Source organism: Lactuca virosa, chromosome 1 (assembly GCF_052849685.1).
Source record: "Lactuca virosa cultivar CGN04683 chromosome 1, Lactuca_virosa_CGN04683_v6, whole genome shotgun sequence".
NCBI lineage: Eukaryota > Viridiplantae > Streptophyta > Magnoliopsida > Asterales > Asteraceae > Lactuca > Lactuca virosa.
This window is the reverse complement of record NC_136426.1, coordinates 131,296,496-131,319,497: the sequence shown is the minus strand read 5'-3', so window position 1 is coordinate 131,319,497 and position 23,002 is coordinate 131,296,496. Positions and strand designations below refer to the sequence as shown.

Genomic DNA, 23,002 nt, shown 5'->3' with positions numbered 1-23,002 from the left:
ATGTAATATGATTAAACCAACCTAATCAATAACTTTTTTTTTTCTAAAAATGTTTGTTATAGTTATAAAGTTTGGGAAATTTTGCCATATACTTAAACGATTTGAATTCAAAATACTGAAAGAGGGCAATTAAAATTCAGGTGATGAATTTAAAAGTTTTGGGAGATTATAAAAAATTCATTAATATATTAATATACATATATTAAAAATGTCTCAAGTTAGCAACAGTGAATTAGGTATTTTTTTTGGCAGAATTCGTCATTGGTTTATGGGGGTTTGTTATGTCCTGGATTTGTTCGTAGGCATTTTTCTTCTGGCCAGTTTATGTCATTTTCTCCATTCTTTGTCGACACGTGTTGTAATTCTCAATCCCACCGCTTCAGTTGTCCAATGGTTTTGCTCCACCGACGTTACTTTAAGCTAACTCCATCATAGGTAAGTTTACCTCCACCCGGTCACCGATCTACCGCCTCCTCCTCTTCATTCTTTCTAATCGCTCACTTCCACAGCTTCTCGCTTCTTCCGTTTTCTCCATCGGCTTCAGGCGTAACATCAGCAGACTGTAGTTCCTATTTCGTTGCAGACCTATCGACCCCAATCTCTAATTTGTTTCTTTATTTTGTTACTGTATTTTCAGGTTTAAGCCTCAAATTTAGTAGTTTTGTGCTTCGTCGCTTTGAACTATCAAGAATGCAAGGAGCAAGCAAAGGTATCTATACCTCAACATCTGCTTCACCCCACCGTCACTAATCTGGTATTAAGCGGTGGGTTTTCTCAGTAAAATCGAATGCAGCGGCGGTATAGATACAAATAAAAGAGATGGGGCTAATCGATTGTAGGCTTCGATTTCTGCATGGAGAAGATTCACGGGACTTCAAAGCACGAAATAGAGACAACGATGGAGGCAAAGTCGATGGAGGCAAAGTGAAAGCAACAAATAGAGACCTTCTTCTTTTACACCCTCGATTCAAGGTTTGATTTCCGTATCTTTAACCCACTTCCGATGATTCATCGCCACTGAAATTCTCCGTTTCTGGGAATTTGAAACCGAATTTCTCTATCCTAATTCATACACTTCATTCTCTGTCTTCTATTGTGCGCAACTTCCCATATCACGGACATCAGTTCGACCCAGCCAAAGAGAAATAACTTCTCACTTTTAATTAGGTTTTTGTTCTAATTCTCGCCCTAAATTTGCAATTTCTAGGGTTTTAAATTGATTGGTGGGTTTTTGATTTTGTTCAATTTGGTGGTTATGTTTTTTACTTTACAGGGATACCTATTTTTTCAATTTCATCTGTCCATATCTCAGGTATATGTAAACTGATATTTTTGCTGCTATGTCAAAGTTTTCCTTAAGTGATTATGTTACAACTTTCCATCTTATAAGAAGTTATGTTTTACAGAGATCCCTAATGTGCAAAAAGTGAGTGTTAAGGTCATTGAAGAGTATGTGGTTCCAGTAGTTGACAAGGTACAATAAAATATAACTCCTCTTGAAACCAGAATGAATAATGTTTTTTTTTGTTACATATTAAACCATTTTAACTTTTCCTTACTTTTTTTTTTCACAGATAAAATTGGGTGAACCTGGGTACAAGGAAATATATTATAAGGATAAGCTAAATTTACCATATCTAAAGGAGATTGAAGAGGTTAAAAGGAAAATGGTGAGTTCCTTTGACTCTAACGTTTATTTATTTTTTGCTTTTTGGATGTGCTTCTAACAATTTTTTTTATTTGACAGGTTAAACTTGTGAATCTTTAATCCCCGAGCTAAAAATGATGGCAGGTTTGTAAATATGGTTGGATGTCAAATTTCCCGGATGATGGCCAAAGGCTTTTCATACATCTTTATACAAGAAAAGGTGTTATTTTCTTCTTTAAACGGTAGATCATCATGTCCTGTTGTGCTTATTGTTTTCATTGATTTGCAAACCTGAAGATATGCTATGTATCTATGTGTGTTACTACGGGTCCATGGTTTGGGATGTCTAATGTTTCTTACCTGAATAAATATCGAACTATCAATCAACATGGAGTAAGATAACACTCTGGTAATTAAGTTTCTGAAAGGAATTGTTTGACATAAGACTAAATTTCCAGTTTATATGAATATGACGTTGATGAGATTTTATATCTTGCCATTACTCATCATGCAACATAATTGTTGATTCCTGTTGTTTGATTTAAGATTTAGGATATGAGGATTGGTAGGTTTATGTTTACGAATTAGCTTTCAATCTTTAGTAACTATGTTTTATTTCTCAACGTAGACAAGGGTAAAATGGTCTTATCTTTGGAATAGACGGAAATATTAAGATCCCATTTGGAATGTTAATTCTTACAGCTTGAGAAAGTCACTGAAGCTGGAAAAACAAGCACCAAAACATTTACTTCGGGTAAAGAAGGAAAGAGCTTCATCCATCACAAACATCCATCGGTTTTTGTTCCGACATTATCTCCACCGGTTGAAGTGATGCTCCGTGCACTCGAGGTATGGATATTTAGCAGCTTTTAAATAACAATGTACTTTTATTGCTTTGTTTTTAATTGATTTGTACATTCATTTCTTCCTATTAGGGAATTGTGCATTGAAAGTCTATCAAGTTACAGAAGAATATCTGAAACACTAAGAAGAATATCTGAAACACTAACGTACTTACATGTCTCTACAAAAACAACAATGTAGTCGAAATTTTGCTACAATGTACTTAATTTTCCCTAAAAAATTATTGTTTTGCTGCAGTTATTTCTGCCACGTGGGCTTCAAGTTGAGAAAACCATCAAAATTTCTAATATTCAATACCTTGAGGTAGATTCTAATTATGGTCAACAAACACGTTTCATTTAGTTTTAATTTAAAAAAGTGGCAATTGGTGAAAATGGTCCCAAAAGTTTTGTTTTGTTTTTTTTATAAATAACATATTCTTGATGGATAAGGGTAGATATTGTAACCTTTTCAGCATGCACAATTGCATCAAAAAAAAATGTCGATACGATAATAATAGAAATTATGTTTTCTTTTCTTCAGGTGGCTTTATTCAAGTTATGAGGAATGAGATTTCGACTCGAAATGTTTTTACTATAAGCCAAAAGCGTTAAATGCAAAAAATAACAACATACACTGATTTATTTGTTTACTTTCATTTCTTACATTAGGACATTATACTCTATTCAATCTATCCAGTTGCTTAGTATTTGAATGACATTATAGCATCCTACTTTCGTGACCTACCAAACATCAACAAAAAAAACCGACTCGTGCAACGCACGGGCTCATTTCTAGTATATATTAAAAATGTCTCAAATTAGGAATAGTGAACATTCGTTTTTTTGGCAAAAGTAGTCCTCCGTCTATGTGTCTGTTTACTATTCTGGGTTGTTTCTTTTAAGGGGTCCTCTTTTAGCATTTTGTATATTTTTACTCAGATTCCAATGACACCGCCTACAGATTCCAATGGCACAGATTGTGTAAACCAATAGGGATTAGATTGTTGTCACCGCTTCTTCTTTCGCTTATTCCTCCTCCACCGCTTTTCTACGTCAGTTGCCTTCTCCTTTTGCTTATCTGCTTACCTGACCACGCCCAATCAGGCCCTTTACCTCAATCCTCTGATTCCCCCTCATCCCCACCGATATCGTACATTTCTCCCTCCGGTAACTCAATCTCCCCGGGTATGCTCCCACATCCCCGTCATCTCTCTCACCTACGTCAAGGTGGACTGGGCAACAGTTTTGAAGAAACCGTTTGCAGCTTGAAGCTAAGGGAGACCATCGATAACCCCACCCACGCCGACTTCGTAAACCCACAAGCCGACAGGATTTCAAACCTCAACAGCTTCAAATTCCCCGTTCTCCCGGCCCCGGTTTTACTGTCGTTTTCCCTATTTTCTCTTCGTCTCTTTGGAGAACCCTAAACTGCTTCATCTTCCTTTGCATCTGCTTTCGCCAACAACAGATTGAGGATGCTACCGGACCAAAGGCTTGCATTACAGATTAGTCGCCTCTTTCTCTTTATGAAAATTAGGGCTTTCATCAAGAAACCTTCAATTATAGTCGATGTCTCAGGTGAATTTTATCGGCTCTTTTTTTTCCTTATTTTTTGTCTGTTCTGTCATAGTCGTGAAACACATATGCCATTGATGCTTCGATATATCCCCAATTTTGGTTTAAGTTGGTCTATCACGAAGCATACAGGGTAATATGTATTTTATATATGATCAAAACTGAATTTAAGAGAGAATATGAATTGATTTTCGTGTGGCTTTCGTTTTCATCTACTAGGGCTCAAACAATCTTGAAGTCTTCTAAGACTGTACCGATCAAACAAGAGAAAGGTTGGATTTTTTTTTACTTTGTTTGATTTATCGGTTTTCTACTCAATAACTCAATGTAATATGTTTGATTTGCAGTTCCAAAAATTTGGAATGTAGCATCCCAACAACCTTCAATGAAGATGAACCATTGAGCTTTAACACGTTATACCTTTGTTTATTGCGTTTTTTTTGTTGAACGAACCATTTCAGCATCTTATGGGCCTTTTGTACATGCTTCATGATTACTTGGAGCAGATTTTGTATTTTGAAACTTCACATGGTTACAGAACAAAATAAAGCTTGGTAATATTTGTTTCTCAACAAACCAGATAATAGTGAGTGCAAAAAAACATCGCATTGGTGCCTTTGATTTTGATTTTGATAAAATGATGTACATGATGACTGGAAAAATCGGTGACAAGGACAATCGCTCAAATAGTAAGGTTTATGAGATGTTCTACATATTAAAGAAATTAAATTATCAAATTATTTACTATTGATATTTTTGAAAAAACAGATGCCAAAAATAGACTTTCATGATCATGTCTCCTGTGAATTATTTGCTGCTAGGGATCTTTACCCAACTCCTTTGGAAGTTTCTAGTAAAGATGATGTTGCAGTAAGCAGAATCCGTATGAGATCATTCACAAACCCAGATACATTCTGGTGGTGGTCTGAATGACAAAGACAGTAAGACACCATGTCAAAACAAAAAAAATTTCAAGTTTTCCACAACCGGTCTTCATTGGACTGATAGCATGGCAGAATGACCACTATATTTGTCAAGTAAGGAAGAGTTTCAGGACCCTTTTGTTGCTATAATTAGCTTAATTTGTCAAAGTATAATGTCCTAATAAGATGATATTATTGGTTTGATTCTTAAATACAATTAATACAAAATATGCACGACGTTATTATAGAAAAAATGAAAGTAGAATTTTGGTGCTAAAAACACTTTAAGCATAAGGGAATTTAAAACTAATATTTTTTCCTATCAGATCAATACATATTGTGAGATGGTTGTGGTGCTTATTTCTCTTCTTGTGTGTGGGTGTGTGGTAACAAATTTTTTATTGGATGCAGGTAATATAGAAGGTGGAAGAGATTGTCGAGAACTGTATGGAAGACGATGGTAGGGAGGAAGAAGGATGATGCAGAAAGTAAACAACCCATTTGAGCACCCAATAACTTTGCCATAAAATACAAGCCCATCCTGCGGTCACAAGTTTGACCGCTCTTTACTTGGTGCTCCTGACCTTCTGCTCTTTTTGACCGTTTTTTACTTGGTTTCAAGAAATACACATATTATTGTGACTTAACTAGAAAAAGGTACCAACTCCATTTGTTCACTCCAAAAAGTTTTCTTTTACCACCTATCTTCTTCCTCATCACCATTGTTTCTTAATTGTAGGTTCAAAAGGGATTATAAAAAAGAACTACAAGGTTACAAAGTACTTAAAAAGGAGAAGTGGAAGGTAATAGCAACATACTTTCATTTATATCATTATGGTAACATCAAAAATGGGTAATTAGTTTTCTAAATCTTCAGATTTTTTTACTATGGGAAATTCTGCCATTGTTCTCTTTTGTTTACATGGTTTTGAGTGATTAGAATAATTACATTAAGCCTTTTGATTGAATTTGTTCTATTTTTTGTGTTTGTAATGTGCATATAAAAATACAACTATATAATGGAAGTCTACAAAAAAAAACCAAAAAAACAATGAATCAAATGAATGGTGTTTTTTTTTTAACAGATTTGATAATTGACATCTACTAGATTGTTTTTAAGGACGTATGTTTAAAGGTCAACATGAATTTCATTTCTTTCTAGAATGTTGACTCAACCATTTTTGATAATCTTACTAAAATTTATATGATCAGTTTCTTTAATTGATAGTGGCTTACTTCTCAGTTGTGACAAGTTTCCATTGATACTGTAATGACCAGGACTTTGTGTCATTTATTCAAGGATGGAGTTGTTCTTGCACACATCCCATTCTTCACTGGACTAATAAACAAACTCCTCAATCACAGATCCATTAGAATCCAGACAAAGATTGTTGGTAGTATGGGAATGGAATCCCTCATACAACTATTGAGCAAAAAGTGGTAAAGTATGTGCATTCTTATGTAAGAATTGAATATGTAATCATTGTAATTATCAAAATTTTGGTGGGACGTGTCATATTCATTGGGTAATCCATACTTATATTCAAAGTTATGTGATTCGAACAACTTTGAAGATAGTTAAGTTGTAACCATGAATTATAAACCGTCCCGGGCGAAGCCCGGGCTTACCTGCTAGTTTCAATTATAAAATTTGGGAAATTTTGGTACGTAGGAGAACATGATTCTTGTTGCGTGGTCCCTCTGTTTTTTCATGTTTATCTAAAAGATTTGAAGGTCTCCTCTACTCCACTAATATCTCAGATACATGGTGTATGCAGAGTGAGTAACCACAATTGGATACATTGCTTTGTAACTCTGCTTTTCTTATGTTTTTCTTCTTTTGGAAATTTGTTTTTCTATTATATTTACATCACATCATCATATGGAATTTTCTTTCTCCTTTATCAGTCTCTTCTTTCTTTTGTACCTTGCTAGTCCTTCCATTGCTTATCACCTCCCTCAACGCATGTGTCTTGGGATCGTGTGCCTCTTTTTTACTTCTGTTTACAATCCAGAAAAGGCTAATTACTCATCGACAAAACAACCAACATAATGTTTTGATGTTTCTTTGTTCTGTATTGTTAGCGTATTATTTGTATGTGTATTTGTATTATTGTTTATAGTCTGGCCCATGTGTTTGGCCCTTTACTGATTATTCATGTATCTTGTATATATTGAGGGTATCTAATGAAATATCGATTCATGGGAAAATATATATAGACGATTTCATGGTATATAGCAGTATATTCTTCGGTCATTGCGTTAAGCCAGTTTGGATCTTTAAAAGCGTGCAAGTAATTTTTAAGAACATGAGAGGAGTTGTCAACGTGAAGATTGAGTTTGCAAATTTTGTTAGATACCTTCAATATATACAAGATGCAAGAATAATCAGTAAAGGGCCAAACACACTTTGGCCGAACTTTAAACAATAATACAAATACATATACAAACAATATGCTAACATGGGGATTATCGTGCGTGGATTGTTGAAATTGGTGGTCTCAGAAAGGTAAACCTAGTCTTCCAATTTACTTGCAATTTCATATTATTGTTTTGTTTGTCTTAGATCAAACCAATATTTAAAGAATATATGACATGTCTTCACTTAAACATATCACCATATTATTATATCTTAACTTTTGCAACTAAATATTCTAGGGAGGGTTGTTAGTTTGTATTAGCACATTATCCTCCTTTTTGGTCACTATTTTCGATTATGCTTATGCTTATGCTCATTCAATTTTTTTTGAAACATTGAGCAAAAAAATAAGCTGGGGGAGGCGGGGGGGGGGGGGGATATAATGCATGGCATAAGATGCACTCTTTTATTAGATAGATAAGATAGATTAGATCATAGTTTAATCCTTAATACATATAAATATGCATTCTATGGCGTGTTTGCCAAAACTAGCGGGTAGTTGTTGCCGGTAGCGTTTTGTTAAACGTTACATGTTGGAATCCTAAGTCGATGAGGACTTGGAGACCAAGCAATCTAATTTATGGAAAGTTGAGTTTATGACAAGTTGGTCATAAGTTTCCTAGTCTAATACAAGTTGGTATGTTAGGCTATATATATATACATGTTCATAATCGAGTTTATGATTATGAGAACAGATTGTAAAAACATTGGTTTTGAGTTAGTTTCCGATTAATCAAAGAGTTATTTTTGTTTTGCATTCTTGTTTTCTAAACTTTAATTGGTATCAGAGCTTAAGTTAAGAAGCTGTGAGACCGAGTTACTTACCTATTGACGAGCTAGGTCAATATGTCAGACGGAGAAGACGGTGCAGGGCCTCCTCCGGTGAGAGTGAAGGAGGTTGGGACAACCACAATCGTATGTCCAATGCTTACTTCTACAAATTATACCGTCTGGGCACTAAGGATGAAAGTAGTGCTCATAATTCATAAAGCATGGAGTGTAATTGACCCTGGAACAGAAGAGAATGAAGAAAAAAATTGGTCCATCGAATAGAAAATTTTGTGGTATATCGTATAATAAGATCAAGGCTGCACGTGAATCTGACTCTAAAATTTTTAGGAGCCTCTTGCTTTTGGTGAATTACCGGTGCTTAATGCAATAACCGGTGAGCAGACTTGCGACGTGCTTACGCCATCGCGGACGTCCGGGTATGGATTACTGGAGTAAAGGGATTGGCGCGAACCAGAGTGTGCTTCGAGACCATCTTTCTCTCAGGAAAAACAACGAACAGGGCAATCGGATTGTTGTACCAAGCAATACCGGAATCCTTGATTATGCAGTTGGGAGATATCGAATAAGCTAAAGTCCTCTGGAACTCGATCAAATCGAGGCACGTTGGCGCCGATCGGGTGAAAGAAGCCCGACTTCGAACCCTAAATTCCGAGTTCGACAGATTGATGATGTCAGAGAAAGAATCAATCGATTCCTTCGCCGGGAAATTGTCAGGAATCGCCTCTCAATCGGCATCACCGGGAGAAACCATCGAAGAATCAAAGATGGTGAAGAAGCTGCTAAAATCCACACCAAGAAAGTTTCTTCATATCGTGGCGTCACTTGAGCAAGTTCTCGATTTGAAGACAGTCGGGTTTGAGGACATCGTCGGGCGGTTGAAAGCGTACGAAGAGAGGGTAAAGGAAGCGAATGACGGTGATGAAGGATCAAAGGTGCTGTTCGCCGACGGTGGAAGTGGGAGTCAGAATTGGAGAAGAAAGGGGAAGGCGATGCAGTCTTATGGTGCGACTGGGAATAACACTCACGGGTCTAATGGATCAAGTGGATCCGGATCCAGTGGGTTGTCTAGATCAGGCGGGCCCAAAGAGACTAACTAGGCTTCTCAAGGTAATCAACCCAATAAACAATCCAACAACCACAACCAGTCCATTAATAACCCAAACCAGAAAAATAAGAATAAAAAGGACCGATCCAAAATTATTTGTTACCGGTGCGATAATCCGGGCCACTTTGCTTCTCAATGCCTGGATCGAATTAAAAAATTACAAGAAAGTAATTTTGCCGAATATGACGATACCGACGAGGCCGTATTTTTACACGAGACCGTGTTTTTGAATGAAGAGAAGGTGATACCGTCTCGATATGACTCACAAGACAACGATGTGTGGTATTTGGATAATGGGGAGAACAATCACATGACGGGAAACCGGTCATTTTTCTCCGAGCTTGATGAAGGTATAATCGGGAAGGTTAAATTCAGAGATAATTCGTGTGTAAAAATCAAGGGAAAAGGTGCTATACTTTTCCAAGGCAAAAGGGGTCAACAAAGGCTGATGACGGAGATTTACTACATACCGGATCTCAAGAACAATATTATTAGTCTTGGACAAGCAACCGAAGCCGGGTGTGATATTCGAATGAAAGATAACTATTTGACCATGCACGATGCCGATAATTGCTTATTAATGAAAGTACAAAGAACTCCAAACCGTCTTTATAAAATAAGATTACAAATTGGAGTTCCTATTTGCCTTCATTCGAGACTAAGTGAAGACGCATGGCGATGGCATGCAAGACTTGGACACATCAATTTCGAGTCAATGAAAAAGATGTCCAAGAAGGGTTTAGTCAAAGGGTTACCTCAATTTGATAATGATAATCAATTATGTGAATCATGCTTAGTGGGCAAGCAAACAAGAAAGTCATTCCCGACTATGACGACATACAAAGCAAAACAACCATTGGAACTTGTTCACGGTGATTTATGCGGTCCGATCACGCCGACAACCAAGGGTCAAAATGGGTATATTTTTACACTAATTGATGATTTTTCACGATTTATGTGGATTTATCTCATAAAAGAAAAGAGTGAGGCATTTACACACTTCAAAAAATTCAAAGCTTTGATGGAGAATGAAATTGGAAAGCCTTTGAAAGTGTTTAGAAGTGATCGAGGAGGTGAGTTTACTTCTCTCGAGTTTAATTCTTTTTGTGATAAAAAAGGAGTCAAACGCCACGTTACCACCCCATACTCTCCACAACAAAACGGAATTGTGGAATGAAGAAACCGAACACTAATGGACATGACACGAAGTATAATGAAGGCAATAATGCATGTTCCAAACTACTTATGGGGATAAGCGGTAAATCACTCTACATATCTAATCAATCGTGTTTACACAAGAGTCCTTGGGGATACAACTCCATACGAAAAGTTATATAAAAGAAAACCGAATTTAGAAAATGTTCGAATATTTGGGTGTCTAGCACATGCAAAATTTGAACCGGTTAATCTAAAGAGGTTGGATGCAAGATCAAGACCACTAGTGCATGTTGGTTCCGAACCGGGTACGAAAGCTTATCGGTTGTTTAACCCGGTAACACAAAAAATAATCGTGAGTCAAGACGTTATTTTTGACGAAACCAAAGGGTGGGATTGGATTAAAAAAGCAGGAACCAACAATGAAGAACCGGGCTCATTCATAATACCATGGACTATCCAAGAGAAGATGCGAACAACAACTAAGGAAACGATGTAAACAATGATCCAATTGAATTGGATCATGAGATTGGAGACGGAGCAGAAGTACAAGATAATGAACAACCAAGTCTGGTAAATAATAATGTTCAACAAGGAGCTGCAAGTCAAAGACCCTTGAGAGCAAGAGTACCTCCAAGACGATTTCAAGATTATGAGCTTGATCTTGATAATCTCGAAGAACTCATTCTAACAACCAATGACGAGCCGGTATCGGTTGGAGAAGCGAAAAAAGAACCAGAATGGGTCAAGGCCATGGATGCGGAAATCACTTCGATAAACAAGAATAATACTTGGACTCTTGTAAACAAGCCTATGGGGGTGAAGCCAATTGGACTCAAGTGGGTGTTCAAATTGAAGAAAAATGCAGATGGCACCATTAATAAATACAAGGCAAGGTTGGTTGCTAAAGGTTACGTGCAACAACCCGGTATTGATTTTCAAGAAGTATTTGCCCTAGTAGCTCGAATTGAAACCATTCGGTTTCTTATAGCCTTAGCAGCTACTCATGGGTGGGAGCTTCACCACTTAGATGTTAAAACAACATTCTTACATGGAGAATTAAAAGAAACTGTTTACGTGTCACAACCGGAAGGCTATATAAAGAAAGGCAACGAGCATAAAGTATATCGCCTTACAAAAGCGCTATATGGTCTAAGACAAGCACCTCGAGCATGGAACACGAAGCTTGATGGGATTTTGAAGAGTATGAAATTTCAAAAGTGCATGAAAGAACCATCGGTGTACCGGAAAAGTGAAGGATCTAACTTGCTAATTTTAGCAATTTATGTTGATGATTTATTTGTCACAGGTACAAATTTGAGCATGATCAAGAGGTTCAAATTAGAGATGTCCAAGAACTTTGAGATGTCGGATCTTGGAAGATTGACTTACTACCTTGGCATTGAAGTTAAGCAAGAAGAATCGGGGATTACTATAAACCAAGAAGCATATGCTCAACGCATTTTAAAAGAAGCCGGTTTACATGATTGCAATCCGACCCACATTCCAATGGAACCGGAAATAAATTGTCAAAGGCCGAAGATGAACCCGAAATCGACCCAACACAATATCGAAAGGTGGTAGGATGTCTTAGATATCTCTTGCAAACAAGACCCGATATGACATATGCGGTAGGAGTTGTTAGCCGATACATGCAAAGTCCAAGAGAATCACATGGAGTTGCAATCAAACACATTCTAAGGTACTTACGAGGAACAACGGGATACGGAATCAAGTACGAGAGGATGAGACAAAGGCGACTTATTGGTTATAGTGATAGTAGTCATAATGTTGACCCGGATGACGGAAGAAGTACAACCGGTCACATTTTCTACTACGGGTCATCTCCAATTACATGGTGTTCGCAAAAGCAAGATACCGTTGCTTTATCATCTTGCGAGGCGGAGTTCATGGCAGCCACATCGAGTGCATGTCAAGCAATATGGCTTCAAGATTTGCTTGGAGAAATCATGAACAAAGCGCAAGAGAAAGTGATTCTTAAAGTTGATAACAAGTCGGCTATCGAACTAACGAAGAATCCCGTTTTTCATGGAAGAAGTAAACACATTCACACGAGGTTTCACTTCATTCGTAATTGTGTCGAAAGGGAACAAGTGGAGGTGGATTACATTCCCGGTGAAGAACAAAAGACGGACATTCTTACGAAACCACTAGCTCGAACCAAGTTCAAGGAAATGCGGAGCTTGATCGGGATTGAAGAATTCTCTAGAAGGACTTAGAGATTCGGGGGTGATTGTTGGAATCCTAAGTCGATGAGAACTTGGAGACCAAGCAATCTAATTTATGGAAAGTTGAGTTTATGACAAGTTGGTCATAAGTTTCCTAGTCTAATACAAGTTGATATGTTAGGCTATATATATACATGTTCATAATCGAGTTTATGATTATGAGAACAGATTGTAAAAACATTGGTTTTGAGTTAGTTTCCGATTAATCAAAGAGTTATTTTGGTTATTTTTGTTTTGCATTCTTGTTTTCTAAACTTTATTACATGAGGTAACTTTTGGATTTGGAGTCTTTTGTTTAAATTAAACGTTAACAGCTTGTAGTGTCAAACAATGTTTTTTTGTTCAAAACGGAGCGTTTTGTCAGACGCTAGAAGCTAGAAGCTTTCAAACGTTTCGTGCTGAACACACCCATAGAATAATAGAAACCAACAGAAGTTTGCTTAAAAAATGTCTATTTTTATGGATTATTAAATCAAATGGCTTATTCTATACATCAACTTATTAATATTGACTAAATCAAAAATATAATCAAACGAGTTCTTCTATTCTGGGCCAGAATTTAATAAAATGGATTGTTGCAAAGTGCCAACGTAATTTGGCTCCCTTAAAAAAATAATAATAAATAATAATAAAAAAATATGAAGAAAATGATTTATTAGATGATAACTTAACAGACTTTGAAGACTATATATTACTAGCTAAAAAAAATTCACATGATAACTTGACAGACTTTGAAGAGACATGCATATATATTAATAAATCTCAGATTTCTGCACACAAATAAGATTTTGGTTTAATGAATCCATACAATATGAGAATTCCAACTGTATAGTCCTCAGCAACATTTCAAGACTAGACTTTATAGTTTCCCTGTTTGATTTTGAAATGCATCCTGAGTTTAAATGTATTTATTGTCATCAATATCAACTACTCACCACTCATGGAATTTGTATACAAGAGCGACAGATTGATTGGCATAAAAGTATACATATTACCTTCCAACTAATATTTTTTGAAATCTTGGTTAGAACATAGAAATAAACAAATTTGCTTGAACTATGTGGCAATAATATACAATACATAATGGGGAGATTAATGTCATTTTATTTGAGCGAATGTGCCGATACTCTAATTCAATTTGGTTCATTAAAACCATCCAAGTTTGATATTATTTTTTGTATACGACCACTTTGACCCGCTATAGCAGGTTAAAGTGGTCACATTAGAAATAGTTGTCAAATTTTAGTGGCTTTAACATAATATTTAGTGTCAAAGATTAGTCTAAAATTTTTCATGATAACCATTCAACCTTGACAACGTTTTATATCGTGACCATTTTAACTTGCTATAAGATGTCAAAACTAATGGTGAACATAGAAAAAATTATCAAACATTGATGGCTTTTGTGAACCAAACTGAACTGGTTATTAAACCGACAAAATGACCAAAATATAGTTATTTTTATATATTTTGCCTTAAATTATACAAGGAAATGCAAACAAGAAAATCACAAAAATAAGTTACATCATTCTTCAGTTCAAACCAACCCCCCCCCCCCCCCCCCCCCCCCCCCCCAAAAAAAAAAAAAAAAAAAAATCAAACTTACACTAAGAAAAAATAAGAAAATAAAACAATTAACCAAATTTGGACACCACAATATTCAAGAGCATATGGTGGGCTATGGCCCAGGGCAACAAATATTTAGGACTCGTATGGCTTCAAAAAAAATGGCATTTAACATGCCAAATTGCATATGGTGGATTTAAAGTTAGATAGGGGAAGAAGGTTAAAGAATACATTGTGTACATTTTTGGCATAATAAGGCAAAGTGGAAATTCTTTTTGTGTGATGAAAAGGTTACATGGTAAGGCAAAGTATATAGAAACATCATTAAATTCCAACTGGGCTAAGCATCAAGGCTATAATTTAAGATATTAGGCACACAATTAATTCCCTGATTCTACAAATTAAAGGGACCCTCCAATAATTAATTCATGTAATCAGAGGTGCATATGTGCCGGTTTTAAAACAGTTTTGATTTTTTACAAATCAATTTTCTTTAGACCGGTTTCGGTTATAATCAGTTTGATTTTTTTAAATTTTTTGTAAGTGAAATTGTGTTAAAAAAAGGATTGGTTCGGGTTTTTTTATTAAAAAAAAAAAAACTAGTTTAAGTTATTCATAAAAACCTATATCAAACTAGCGGTTTGGTTTTTGTTGAACCGATTATAGAAAAACCATGGCTTCGGTTTTGTTGGACTGGTTATAAAAAACCGGTTTACTTTGTGCACCTCTTCATCCAGAGAAATTTATATTGGGATTTTAACCTCAGAATGAGTCTTAACTTGATCATTTTGTAAAATACTATAACCTATTTTTAATATGAAGTATATCTTTTATATTTTAAAAATTATACATAATTGTCGTTCTTTTATGTTATGTTACCTACTTTGTTAAAATTTTGAATCAAAATCAAACCAATCACCAAATTTTGTTGGATCAAAACCAAATTATGTAATATGATTAAACCAAACCAATCAATAACTTTTTTTTTCTAAAATGTTTGTAATAATTAGAAAGTTTGGGAAATTCCGCATATAATTAAACGATTTGAATTCAAAAGACTGAAAGTGGGTAATTACAATTTACGTGATGAATTTAAAAAGATTTGGGAAATCACAAAAAAGTTATTTCAATTAGAGATTTTGGGAAATTTTGGTACGTAGGATCACATGATTCTTCATTCTTGTAGCGTGGTCCCTTTGTTTTGTTGTCTTTATCTAAAAGATTTGAAGGTCTCCTCTGGCGTATGCAGGATGAGCAACCACAATTGGATACATTGCTTTGTACTTCTACTTTCCTTATGTTTTTCTTCTTTTGGAATTTTGTTATCAATAAATTCTAATGTCTTGTTTCCCCTTCATCATCTCTTCTTTCTTTAGTACCTTATTAATCCTTCCATTGCTTATCTCCTACCTCAACCGCTGTGTCTTGGGCTCGTGTGTCTCTTTGTTTCTTCTGTTTATAACCCAGAAAAGGCTAATTACTCATCAACAAAACAACCAACATAATGTTTTGATGTTTCTTTGTTGTGTATAATCTGGGAAGATGATATTTGGTGTTTTACAATGTGTGGTTGGACAACATGAGATCCCATGTGGATCATCATGCGTGGATTGTTGGAATTGGTGGTCTCGGAAAGGTAAAGCTAGTCTTCCACTTTACTTGCAACTTCATATTATTGTTTTGTTTTGCTTAGATCAAACCAATATTTATAGAATATATGACATGTCTTCACTTAAACATATCACCATATTATTATATCTTAACTTTTACACCAACATTGTATTCTATGGAGGGAGGTTGCTTATGCTTATGGTCATTTGATTTTCTTTGTACAACCTTGAAATCATGAACTTTTTTCATTAGATGCCAACATGTGATCTAGATATTCGAGTACTAGTTTCTCATAAATATTGATTTAATTTAAGTACAGAAATTGTTAAAAAAAATGTCTTGTTATCCGTTACAAAAAACAAAACACTTGGTTTCATGGGGCATGACCTTATACCACTTACACAAAACAAAAGTTTCATGGGTTACACACTACTAAGAAATTAGCAACAGTTAAACATGTTCAAGTGTCATTGCAGATCTTATTGCTGCTGGAGACCATTCTGGGGGAGAAGATTTGACATAACCAATCTAGCAGCACCAGCATGTGGCCAAGCCATGGATGTTCCTGGTTGAATAAAAGGCAGCCACCTTGGATACGTATGAACTAGTGGCAAATCCAGAATGAAATCTAACCGGGGTTCATTATTCACAAATATATATATATATATATATATATATATATATATATATATATATATATATATATATATATATATATATATATATATATATATATATATATATACACACTAGTATAAAATTCTGAAAATTTAAAGTATTTATGGATTTTTTTTTAAAAAAAAATATCTATAAAGGCTATTTAATGTAAAAGTGGGTGCTAAGGAGAAGGTTTTTAGTAAAAATGTAAACATTTGGAGGGCTTTTTAATAATATATATAGTGAGACCCACTTTCAAGTGGGGTCCATGCACCCCACTAAATGGGATTGCCTCCACCACTGGTCTAAACCACATTATGTAGCCCAATCTTCTGACCCAACAACAACATGTAACAGGCCCAAAATTGATATCAGGCTGCCAGCTCGCTATAGGGCCTAAGCCGCATTCTGTTGATGTGTTGTTAGGAGAGGTTGACTGATTTCCAAGCATCAAAATCACAGATGTCATTTGTTTGATTAATTCTTAGAATGCATGTTTATCACTTTATCTACTATTTTAGGTCCATGTTTCCCATTATCTTCCTATTTTCCAGTTGCATTTAGGGTTTGTTGCGTATTTATATTGTTGTAAAATATTTGGTTGTTACATGAACACATTCCAATATCTGATTTCGGCCCAAAAACCAGGTCCAAATAGGACCAATCTGATGACGACTGGTCCTGTTCCTCCACGCTTAACCACTTAATTTACTTTGTGCATTTTTATTATAACAAAAACGGTCCCAATTGTAGCTATGTACTTTTATTTTATTGGATTTGAGCATTGTAATTTCATTTCTTTGGTAACCATTAGTGTGGTTCTGTGGTGTGTGTACATGTAGCATCCGACCCAACTCAAAAATAATATAATATTAGTTTTTTTAAATAAAATTTTATTTAATACATTTTATAAAAATAAAAACCTAATAAATTTGTTTATAAACAAAATTAGTTTTTTAGTAGATTGGTTTAGTTTTGGTTTCTGAATCAAAAATAAGTGAACGAAGGTTGCTATTTCTTGGATTTCATGTGTGTATCGGGGGGTGTGTGTGATGTTTAAAAAGTATTTGACAAAATGACGTCCCACATTGGAAAATGGAAGTAAACAATAAATAGGGGCAAATTGCAAATAAACGGAAGTATAATGCTATAATATGCAAACAATAGGAATGTACTTTTGTTGATTTGTATATTATAGTATCATCCTATATTCATTTCTTTCTATTATAACATAACAATTTCAATTTTTTTCTTATTAAGGCATTATACTTTGATCTTTTTTTCTAATTGTAGCAGACATAATTGTTTTGTATTTCGATGATATTGCACAATTGGGTAGATTTTCCAAGACCAAATGTTGTAACAGGAAGAAAGAAAGTAGGATGGTGTTATAAAACAAATAACAAACAACATAAGCTCACATGTGTATGTATCTATTTGTGTATGTGCATGTATCTATGTGTATATGTCTATGTGTGTTAATGAGTGTATATGTGCTACATCAATTAATAAACAACTTTGAGTTAGTAATTTATTTTGGCATTTTAAATAATGTGATCCCTTTTAAACATACTAGGTTGGGTAAATTAACCACATTATAATGTTCTTGGTGAGGATCGGTTGTTTGCAATCCTTCATCCAACCTAAAGGAGTGACATAACAACAACAAACCGGTGCATAAATGAAATGTCGTGACGATTGAATTTCACATTAGTATATTATAGAATCCAAATATTTGAATATCAGGGTGTCACTAAGGATTGAACCCTTTCTATCCATAGTGAATACATGAAGATAATACACACAATAGTTTATATTCTCATAAGTTCTAACTTGACACTATGTTTTACTAACTTGTGTCCCATCCTTCAATAAGCATATCAAAGTCAAGTCCTAACTTCTTGAAGCAGCTAAACTTCATGCTTATATAGGTAGTCCTTTTATTCTTGCACCTGCAAAATGCAATTTTTCAAAAGAACTATTAAGAAATAAAATTTCAACCTCCTTTACTTGCAGTCCTGAACACATACCTTGGGATGATGAGAGTAATGTGTTCCACTCTTAAAATATCAAGCTTTCCACATTGAATTTATCATCTAATATTACACTAGATGGGAATTGGGTATCTTAATATGAAAGATTTTAGGTGGACTTTAAACCCATCCCTATGATCGCCTTGTGCACAAGATCTCTTGCTAACCCTTTGGTTAGATGATCGGCCAAATTCAGTTGAGTTCTCACAAACTCCATAGATATCACACCAGTAATGATGAGCTCACGAATCATGCTATGTCTAACGCCTAAGTGTCTAGACTTACCATTATACACTTGACTATATGCCTTAGCCAAAGTAGCAGCACTATCACATCTGACAGATATGGTGGATATCGGTTTAGGCCATAATGGAATTTCATAAATCAAATTCCTCAGCCACTCAGGTTCCTTACCAATAACAGACAATGCTACAAACTCAAACTCCATAGTTGAGTTAGTAATACAAGTCCATTTCTTGGATGCCCAAGAAATGGGTCCTCTTCCAAGAAGACATACCCAATGTAACATCCCGATTCCTAGGTACTTTATTTATTTATTTATATGAGTGACTCGACGAGTTGGGTGTTCGACTCGTCGAGTAGAGTTGGATTGAGCATGTGGGTTTAAAGACCGACTCGACGAGTCAGAGAGCCGACTCGCCGAGTTGGCGCTGAGAGATGAAACCCTAAATCCTCGGGTTTGGGACCTATTTAAAGGAACTTATGTCCTCATTTCCACCTCACCAGCTACCCAACTCCCTTGTGTGAAACCCTAATCATTTGTAGTGAGCCAAGAGAGATATTGAGCTAATCCTTGAGTGTTTTAGTGCATCCCTTGAAGAGAAGAGAAGGATTTCAAGCAAGGAACGAGAATGGGACTGTTGGATCTGTTGCTATTTCGTCCAGAGCTTCTGTGGAAGGTAAAAAGTCTACACCTTTCTCATTATGTTGGGTAGATCCCATGCTCATGGAGTTGTAGGGATTTTTCTATCTATTATTGGGACTTTGAGTGTACTGATCTTCTCCATAGATCTAGACTTCAGATCTGGACCTTGTGAGGTCCCTAGAGTCCAAAGGTCCCAGCTTTATTCAGCCATAGTAGAGATTTTGTGTGAAAAACCCTTTTTGGAGCTTGTATTGGCATTATAGAGCAAATATGCCATGCATGAACGTAAAGATCGAAGCTTTACGTCATAATCGAGCCTTAGGAAGTCAGATATGGAGTATGGGGAATGGGTTCTGTCTTAAAGCGTCTGAATGAGAATTTGACTTAAGGGACTCGACGAGTCAATGAGCTGACTCGACGAGCTGGCTAGGGTTTTCACGATGAGACTGAACACGCGATAACTCGGCGAGTTGACGGGTCAACTCGGCGAGTTGAGTTGGTTTTCATGAGGCTTCTGAGGAAACGAGGGGACTCGACGAGTTGCTTTGATGCACTCGACGAGTTGGGTCAACAAGGACTGTTGACTCGAGCTTGACTTCTGTTGACATTTAGGGTTTTGACCTAATGTGAGTAATGGAGACCATAGAGGGGTAGAATGGTCTTTTACCCTTCCCGAGAGTTAGTGAGGGGCTAGTATGAGTTATCTAGAGTTGTGATTTTTAATTAGAGATAATTATCCTATGTGTTAGGCAGAGGCTAGTTCGAGATTCGTGTACGAGGTTATTACTTGCTTGCTTCGAGGTGAGTTTTCTCACTATACTTACCATGAGTGGTATCTATGTGTGACCGGAGGGTCTTATGTGCTTATTTGAGTTATGTGATATTATGCATTTTGTCTGTGTGATATATATGCTATATTCTGTGTTTTACTGAGATAGGACCGGAGGGTCCAACCCGAGTTGTGAAACCGGAGGGTTTCCACTGAGACAGGACCGAAGGGTCCAACCCGAGTCATGGGACCGGAGGGTTTCCACTGAGACAGGACCGGAGGGTCCAACCCGAGTCGTGGGACTGGAGGGTTTCCACTGAGACAGGACCGGAGGGTCCAAACCGAGCTGTGAGACCGGAGGGTCCTCACTGAGACACATGACCGGAGGGTCCACACTGAGACGCATGAGACTGGAGGGTCCATGCCGAGTTATAGCCATGAGAGGCTTATTATTTGTGTATGTGGTATTTTAGGGAACTCACTAAGCTTCGTGCTTACCGTGTTATGGGATATGTGTTTCAGGTTCTTCTCAGGATCGCGGGAAGGCGCCGGCTTGATTGTACACACCAGAGAAAGAGTTATGTTTTGAGGATCCTGGATTATTAATCAAACAATTATGGAGTTGCGTTTTGTAAATTAAATAAAAGGGATTTTTGTGAATTGTGTTATGAGAATTATGTGATTTTAAAATGAAAATTTTGTTTGAAAATTTACGGTGTTACAAGTTGGTATCAGAGCCTTGGTTTGAGGGATTCGGATGCACCTTCGGGTATGTCTGGACTCAAACTGAGGATTTGAGAAAAAATTTCAAAAGAAATGATTTTTCTAAAACAAGCAAGAGTTTCTAAGAGAAAAACGAGAAGGATCAGTGTGTACAATCAGCCAGAGCCCGAACGGTGATTTCCCAAAATACCCTTACTTATTTGTATTATGATATATTTATGAGATATTAGTGATGCATGCTAGAGGATAGGCTAGGTATTTCATATTCTAGGGCTAGAGTTGCCTGATTTGTGATGCCTTAGCCTAGAAGATGCTTTTGATCAGTGTTATCCGTTATTTACTCTGTGTATGTGCTGAGTTCTGAGTCGATTGATAATCTAGGAGAGATACCTAGATGCGAAATTGAGGAATCTACTGAGAGAGTAGTGAAATACCGCGAGAGGTAGGGTTGCTTGAGTTCGGTGATACCTTTTGAGTGTGAGTAGAGCAAGTGGAGTTGTAACCTAGATTGGTTTTATGTGTTGGTGGAGAATATTCGATGCCCGAATGCTGCTTGCTTTGTGCTTTGTGGAACTCTTGATGATGGGAGTCGGCTACCGAGTGAATATGACGATATTCGGGAGGTAGATGGCTGGCATCATGAGGAGTTCTTCAGCAGCTGATGGAAGAGAAGTGTGAGAACCTAGGAAGAGCCTAGGGAGTGACTTTAGTCAGAAGAGTAGGCTGATAGAGGAGAGTATTCCCTGGATAGCGACCAGGTATATCAGGATTGGTGATCGAGAAGGTTGAGCAGATACTTAGGAAATCTGGGACGATCTGTGTGTAAAGTATGGGTAGATGTGGCAGGTAGTATGGGCCCATACTACTGAAAGCAGAGGACCCATACTCGAAACAGGGATAATTCCAGAGGTTCTAAGTAGCAGATTGAGAGGTGATAACATGGTTCGAGTACCATGATTCGTAGCAGATTGAGAGGTGATAACATGGTTCGAGTACCATGATTCGTAGCAGATTGAGAGGTGATAACATGGTTTGAGTACCATGATTCGTAGCAGATTGAGAGGTGATAACATGGTTCGAGTACCATGATTCGTGGAAGATTGAGGGGTGATAACATGGTTCAAGTACCATGATTCGTGGCGGTTAGTGCTTCAGAGTTTACTAGTTATCCCGTTGTGATTGATTAGACTGAGAACATATATGATAGAGTGTGGGGCCAGAGGGCCATGTCGAACGAGTTTCAATGGAGCACACCTTGAGAGGGAAATCAAGTTAGTTTCCGAGAGATTTTATTGGTGAGATGCCAGTTGGAGTCGTAAGACTCCGGGATGTGTAACGCTCTGTTCCGAATCGATTCCTAGTCTGAGGTTGTGGCCTGAAGATCAGTCATCATCAGGATTAGGGCTTTTGAGAAGGTAAGATCTAGGCCCATTTGGGTGCGGGTGATGTATTAGAAGTGATATGGGTGTTCGGTTCATGATTTGAGGCCTAGGGGTATTTCGGTAAAGTGGTAGTTTGGGCTTTTGTGGAAAATAAACTTTTGTTTGGAAGGTCTTAAGGAAGGTATGAGTTGTTAGAAGTGTAGGGCTTCTCGTCACCTCTTCGTCGATATAAGGATCGTCAGAATCGGGTTTATAACGAAGACGTTATGACTTTCGGAAATTTCGTGGTTTTCAGGCTTAGCCGAGTACGCGGGGCGTACTAGTGAGGAAGGTAGTACGCGGGGCGTACTTTGGAGTATGTTGGGCGTACTGACCAGGATGGCCGCGAAGGTTCCCAGGAGTACGCTGGGCGTACTGCAGTCAGATCAGAACCCTAGTTTAGGGTCTTGGACACTATTTAAGCACCTTATCTCATAACCTAACCCTAATATCTACAACCTCCACCCTCTAAAACCCTAGAAATCGTCATATATCATTCATTGTCACATGTTAAGCTTATGGAGTCCATTTTTGGGATGTTTGGCCCATTTTCAAGAAGATGGAACTTGTTGCAAAGATGGGAATCAAGGAGGAGCTTATGGATCTGGCCTTTGGGACTCATTCT

General features: G+C 36.7%; 1 long non-coding RNA gene across 8 annotated transcripts; it reads left to right on the top strand.

The window, feature by feature from the left end:
- Positions 1-300: 300 nt before the first annotated feature.
- On the top strand, positions 301-6,658 carry LOC145158194 (uncharacterized). Of its 8 annotated transcripts, none has more exons than XR_013737254.1 (14): positions 442-1,167; positions 1,274-1,312; positions 1,407-1,474; positions 1,575-1,670; positions 1,748-1,868; positions 2,351-2,497; positions 2,584-2,658; positions 2,750-2,815; positions 3,035-4,340; positions 4,416-4,757; positions 4,837-5,105; positions 5,403-5,648; positions 5,731-5,794; positions 6,270-6,658. It is a non-coding gene; the product is annotated as an uncharacterized LOC145158194 (long non-coding RNA). The 8 variants fall into 8 exon arrangements; XR_013737255.1 differs by having other exon boundaries at positions 1,748-1,890; XR_013737253.1 differs by lacking the exons at positions 2,584-2,658; positions 4,416-4,757; positions 4,837-5,105; ... (1 more) ...; positions 5,731-5,794; positions 6,270-6,658 and adding an exon at positions 303-435 and having other exon boundaries at positions 638-709; positions 779-1,167; positions 3,035-3,211.
- The last annotated feature ends 16,344 nt before the right edge of the window (positions 6,659-23,002 follow it).